This window comes from Rattus norvegicus, chromosome 9 (assembly GCF_036323735.1).
Source record: "Rattus norvegicus strain BN/NHsdMcwi chromosome 9, GRCr8, whole genome shotgun sequence".
Lineage (NCBI taxonomy): Eukaryota > Metazoa > Chordata > Mammalia > Rodentia > Muridae > Rattus > Rattus norvegicus.
Genome location: NC_086027.1, coordinates 98,438,417 through 98,444,416, shown reverse-complemented (window position 1 = coordinate 98,444,416; position 6,000 = coordinate 98,438,417). Strand labels below are relative to the sequence as shown.

The 6,000-nt window shown below is 45.5% G+C and overlaps 1 long non-coding RNA gene across 1 annotated transcript in view; it reads left to right on the top strand.

The window, feature by feature from the left end:
- Positions 1–474: 474 nt before the first annotated feature.
- LOC102555145 (uncharacterized) overlaps positions 475–6,000 on the top strand; it is a 21,681-nt gene continuing 16,155 nt past the window's right edge. Inside the window, exon 1 of the long non-coding RNA XR_005489314.2 lies at positions 475–3,666. This is a non-coding gene — a long non-coding RNA (uncharacterized LOC102555145). The remainder of the gene's footprint in view (positions 3,667–6,000) is intronic.

Here is a 6,000-nt window from a genome sequence, read left to right as displayed (position 1 = left end):
AGACAGAGAGACAGAAGAGAGAGAGAGAGTGACTTTTCAGGGATACCAAGGCAACTGTGCTGCTTTCTTGCCCCAGGCATCCATGTTGGCGGAAGTCCTTTTGTCCTCTATCTGCTGTTGTTCCTTTCTCTTTGTTGGTGTGTTGGAGGACTGCAGTGTTCCCCATGCAAGATGGATGCAATAGTGAGTCTGTCCTCAGTGTAAGAACACCAGTGGTATGTTATGGGGACAGTATACACATTGTGGTATCTTATGGGCACACTGTACACACAGGCATGGGCCTTATACTGTCAGCAATGACTTCCAGGTTAGAGAATCAACAGCAGGTGAAGCGGAAACTTCTGGTCTCTTTGGAAAGTCTGTTCTGTCAGATGATGTTTTGCTGGGGCACCCAGGTGAAAGGATGCTTTGCTAAAGCAGATGTGCAAAAGGACACGTGATGTTCAGGAGGAAGATAAATATGACCCCGCAGACAGTGAGAGTTCGAGCATTGGTTCACTTTTTTCCACCTCACTGGTCTTCTCTGACGACACTCATGTATTGGTTCGCCTTACATCGTGTTGCCGAGGTTCGCTTGCGGTGACGTCATAGAGAGAAACTCGCCCGAGAACTTCTCATGAGGTTCCTGCGGCCTCTTGCCACTTTGGCTGGACTCAGGCTGGTTCCGCGGCCCGAGCTTCACGGTTTCTTCTGGGTTGGATTGCAGTTGCTGACTCGTGAGCGGAGATTGGTGGGTGGGGTCTGCAGCTGCTGCTTCATGTTTGGCGTTTTCTAGTAGACTGGACTGAGAGCTACTCAGAAGATTGGACTCACCCGCAAAGGGTCCACTTCCCCATATCCTAATAATCTTTCTCCTCAACAACCTCTGGAAGGTGGTGAGCTAGATGGGTGGTTAAACCCTTATAGGTTGAGAAAATAATTGCCTACAAACAGGTAAATCATGGAAAAGAATCTATTTGCCAATCTTCACACTTAGGAAGCTCTCTGGAAGGTTCTACAGTGAACAACGATATTACAGGGGGAGCAGGTGAACCTGGGACTCAGTCATAGCTGATTTCATTGTTTCTTTGACACTGGGCCTCATGTCCTCTAGGCTGGCCTCAAAGTCACCGTTTAGCTAGGCATCACCTTGAACTTCGGATGCCCCTGTTTTCATCTTCCCACACCCCAAATGCTGGGATCAGGGGTGTGTACCACCATGCCCAAGTCATGTGACACTGAAACTCTAACCCAGGGCCTTGTGCATGTTGGGTGGGTACCCTGCCAACCAACCACGCCCCCAGCCCAATGGCTCATTTTTTTTTTAGATGTAGTGACAGGAGCATTACAAAGAGGAAAGCCAGAGAATTCTAGGGCATAACCTAGAGTCAGTAACACGTTAAAGCCTTATTGTAAAGAAATATTGCATACGAGTAGCTATTCACGAGAAACCCATACGCAAGGCAAAATAACCTTGGACGGGAAACACATAAGAAACTAATTTGCATATTGATCTGCTGATGAAAAGGTGGCTGAAGGCTCATGGGTTCAAACCCCATACCTCCCGGGGAGCAACGGCTCTGGATGTGCTAATACTGTATCCATGGCAACATTATAAACTCTAACTGCCAGAAATAACAAGAATCGACTATAGCTTTTTAAATTACAAGGTGATTATGGGCAAAGACAATTTGGAACCTGAAAACACTTTTTACAAAAGCATCTGCCTCCCGGGGTCGCCTCCCAGGGACGCAGAGTCAAGCAGGCACACACACCTGCACTTCTTTGAGGCCACACCATGTGAATATACACTTTTTCACTATATGTGACATATTTTTTGAGGTTCCTTTGAAAATGCCACCATTAGGAGCGAATATTCTAAAATTCGATTTATAAAAATCTCTCTATAATATCCAGTCCTAGGGATTTTCCTGGTGTGTATGCCTACTTTCCTGGCACTGGGCAAGGTTTATAGGTAGAGGTAAAGCACGGTGTTTACTCTGCAAGTGCAGGGAAGCCCACGAAGGATGAACGAACCTTGCCAAGCCATGCTCTTAGGGAGGAGTGAGTGCCTGACAGGCCATGAGTCTGCGGTCTCACGAGCAGGAGTACTCACTCTCATTCCCCCTAGGCCACCGCGTGGACCAGGCACACTTGTGGTTGGGGCTCAGGTTGTCTCCAGACTGTGAGCTCCCTCCTTGCAACAGCCACCAACAGCCACTTACTGATCCGTTCTGAGAGATGGGTGCCTGAGGTAGCAAGCACCAAGTACCATTGATTGAGATAATCTCAACAAACAGAATTCGGGTAAACAGAGGCCACAGTAAACTCCACCCCCTGAAGAGGGTAAGCTCTGAGTAAGCTGGGTAGACAAAAGTTTTGTTGGGACAGATGCTAGAACTCTCTGAAGGTTCCGAGCGCATATGGCAGTCATCTCAGCCACCTCTAAGAAGTGTTTTGATCCTACATATACCTATTGTATAATTAATTTATTGGACAGTGTTGGACAAATGTGACTTGAGAGAGAAAGAGAGAGGGGGGAGGAAGGAGGAGGAGGGAAAGCAGGTAGACAAGAAGGAAGGAAGGAAGAAAGGAAGGAAGGAAAGAAGGAAGGAAGGAAGGAAAGAAGGAAAGAAGGAAGGAAGGCTTCTACACAAGTCATCTCATAATGTCATCTTTCTCTGTTGGAGGCTGCTATCATCCTTGGTCCTAAACAGGCAGGAGAATTCTGGATGAGGTCAAGTGAAGCTGGCATTGCTTCCAAGCCTATTTTGTGTTGGAAACTTTTTTACTCTGATTCTAGCTTAGAGCATCCTGCTCAGCCACTGCCCCTGTAATAGGGGTGATTAAGTGAGTCAATCCCAAGATGCTGCTTCTCTAGAGAGATGCTTCTTATGTTGTGCTTACTGGACCTCTGACTTTCGTCTTGGATGTGTTTCTTACCCACATTTTAACCGGCAGCATGTCTTTATTAAGATTCTATACCCCAGGGGCAGGAGAGATACTGAGCAGTTAAGAGCACAGACTGATCTTCCAGAGGATGTGAGTTTAATTCCCAGTACTTATGTCGGCTTCCAGAGGGCACACATTTGATGCCCAGCAACCATGTCTGCTAGCTCACAACTGCCTGTCATTCCAGCTCCAAAGGATCTGATTCTCTGGCCCTCTATACAAATCTTCACATAAACATACACCTCTACAGATAATTAAATATAATGAAAATGCACCTTTAAAATCCTATAGTCCAGCCTTCACCAGACCCTAGGGCTCTCTGCCTTGAGCTGTTATTATATTGTTATTTTGCCTGTTACACAATGATGCTGTGGACCAGAGAAGGTCTTTAAACATAGCTTCAATATGTAGCCCCATGGTGAGACACTACCCACATGCACCAGGTTCATCACATAGACACAGCCCTACTAGTAGTACAGCTACTTGGGGATGAGCTTTCCTGACTTTTCTGACATCCATACAAAAGGTCCAGATTCATACCAGCTGAGAGGACTGTGACATTTCTAGGATGTTGTTGCATGGATTAGGATGACCCACCTGACTTATCGGGAATTTCCCTTCCAGACATGTCTGTTTTTACTCTGGACTCAGGCCTTCTGCAAGCTTCAAAGAGGAGCTGCAATTCCCAACAGTACCAGTACTAGGACAAATGACCCCAAATCCAGACTGTCAGCTGTAAGTTGTGCCAACAAGTGAATACATGAGTAGGTGACAGTGGTGGGATACTAGATGGGAGGTGATGGATACTCTATCTAGAAGCTGCAGATAGACACGGGGATGAGGCTTCCTGGGCTGGGGGATGTATCTGGTTTCTGCCTGTTTCTAGTCCTCAGAATTATCCTGAGAGTTTCTTGTGTTCTACATTACTCCCTATTCCTTTGTTTTCCTCTGAGCTGCTGTATTTGCTTCTCTGGAAATTTTATGTTGATTTAACATGATGGATAGTATGGCTAGGTATAAATTTTCAGGTTCAAAAATAGTTTTGAACATTGATATTTTTCATTATCCTATGATCCTGAGGATCTTAGTTAGGGTTTGAGACACTGTGACCAGAACAATTCTTATAAAAGAAAACATTCAATTGGGCCTGGCTTCCAGGTTCAGTGGTTTAGTCTGTATCATTGTGGTGGGGAGCATGGCAGTATCCAGGCAGACATGGTGCTGGAGAAAGATTCTCGAGCTGGAGATCCAGGAAGGGAGAGTGAACCACTGGGCCTGGCTTGAGCATTTGAACCTCAAAGCTCACTCTCAGTGACTCACTTCTTCCAAAAAGGCCACAGGTACTCCAACAAAGTTTGGACTGATCTAATCACTAATATTGCCACTTCCTATGAGCCTATGGAGACCATTTTCATTCAGGCTACCACACTGAGGAATTTTATATGGCCTGTATTTTAAAAGTCTCAATAAGCAGTCTGTTCTTTCCCTCTAGAAGATATTAGGAAGAAAAACATTGTGTGTACAATTTTATGCAATTTCAATGGCCATACCCAAAGATGCATCTTTTTGGACTTCTTTTTCTTTATCCCATTTTATATTCAATAGCTCCATTCCAAGGACTAGTGATAACTTTGATTTCATTTGATTTTCTTATTTTTTTCTGCTCCCTTGCAAGTCTGCTTTTCAATTGCCGAGCTTCCTGTTACAAGGCCTGACACCCACACTGTGCTTCCTTTATTACACAGCCATCCATCTATTCTGTGTGCAAATGCTTCTAGCAAATGGAGGTTTGCAACTTCTTGCAATAGTCTGTTCAGTGGGGGACTGCCTGTTGGAAACTTCTAGAGCAGTGAGGTGGCTCAGTCAGTGTAAAGCTTGCCTTGCAGGCATGAGAACCGGAGTGCTATTCCACAACCCTTTTGTACAATGCCAGGTGCGGTGGTGAAGGTTTGTAATCCCAGCAGTGGGGAGGCAGAGACAGGAGGATCCCTGGCATTGCATTGCCAGTCAGCCTAGCCTAATTGGTGAATTCTAGGCAAGTGAAGAGACCCTGTTTCAAAGAAAGGCAATAGTCGTGCATGAGGAACAGCCCCTAAAAGTTGTCTTCTAACCTCTCTCTCTCTCTCTCTGTCTGTTTGTCTCTGTCCCCCAGCCCCATACACACATACACACACGAGAGAGGGATGGCAAGATGTAGAGATAGAGAGACTCCTTGTGGGAAGCCTTCTTTTCAGCCCCTCAATGTTCATCAGAAACCTTCTGTGGGTCAGGGTACAGCTGCATCTAAACTGCTTCCTATATGACACTCTCCATGCCTCCACCTCTTAGTTTCTTTTCTAGGCCAATGGCTGTCATTTCTAGTTGTTCTTGAATTGTATTCTACACACCTGTCTCCCAGCCTATCCTATCCCATAATCCCTCAGTCACTGCAGTCTGTGATTACCCACATCTACAAGTTTTCTCCTCCACAGCCTCTCCATGCCTGAGCACCTACGCTCTGCCCTGGAGGGACACCCTCCTCTCTCTGGCCCTTTTATATGACATCCCATGTCCTGCTCTCTGCTTTTCTCCCCTTCAAATCTGAAACTTGTTCTTGTGTGGGGAGCATGGAGCGAGGTGTCTGTGATTCCCATCTCATCTGTGCCACTAATTGCTCGAATAGTTCAAGCAGCATAGCTAAGTTTTCTTGGCCTCTGTTTTCTTCATCAATAGATTTCCCAACACAGTCCTTGGACTGGCGCCAGCCACAGAAAAGGTTTTATGGCTCCAGAGCTAAAGGAATCCCCGGGGGACACAGATGTACATGTGTAGAATCTCAACTACTGATCTGAGAGGGGGCATTTCTATCCTTTACTTTGACATTAGAACTTTCTAGAATGGTTTAGTGGGATGGGGGGGCAGTTAGTATGGAATGTAGCTGTTGATGAAATTGTCATTATAGCACAATAAGTAACATCTGTTCAGTTCTTCATCGTCCATGGATAATAATTTATTATTAAATTATATATAATACATTATGCATATATACTAAATATATAAAGGAGGGGAAGGAGGAAGAGGAGGAGGAGG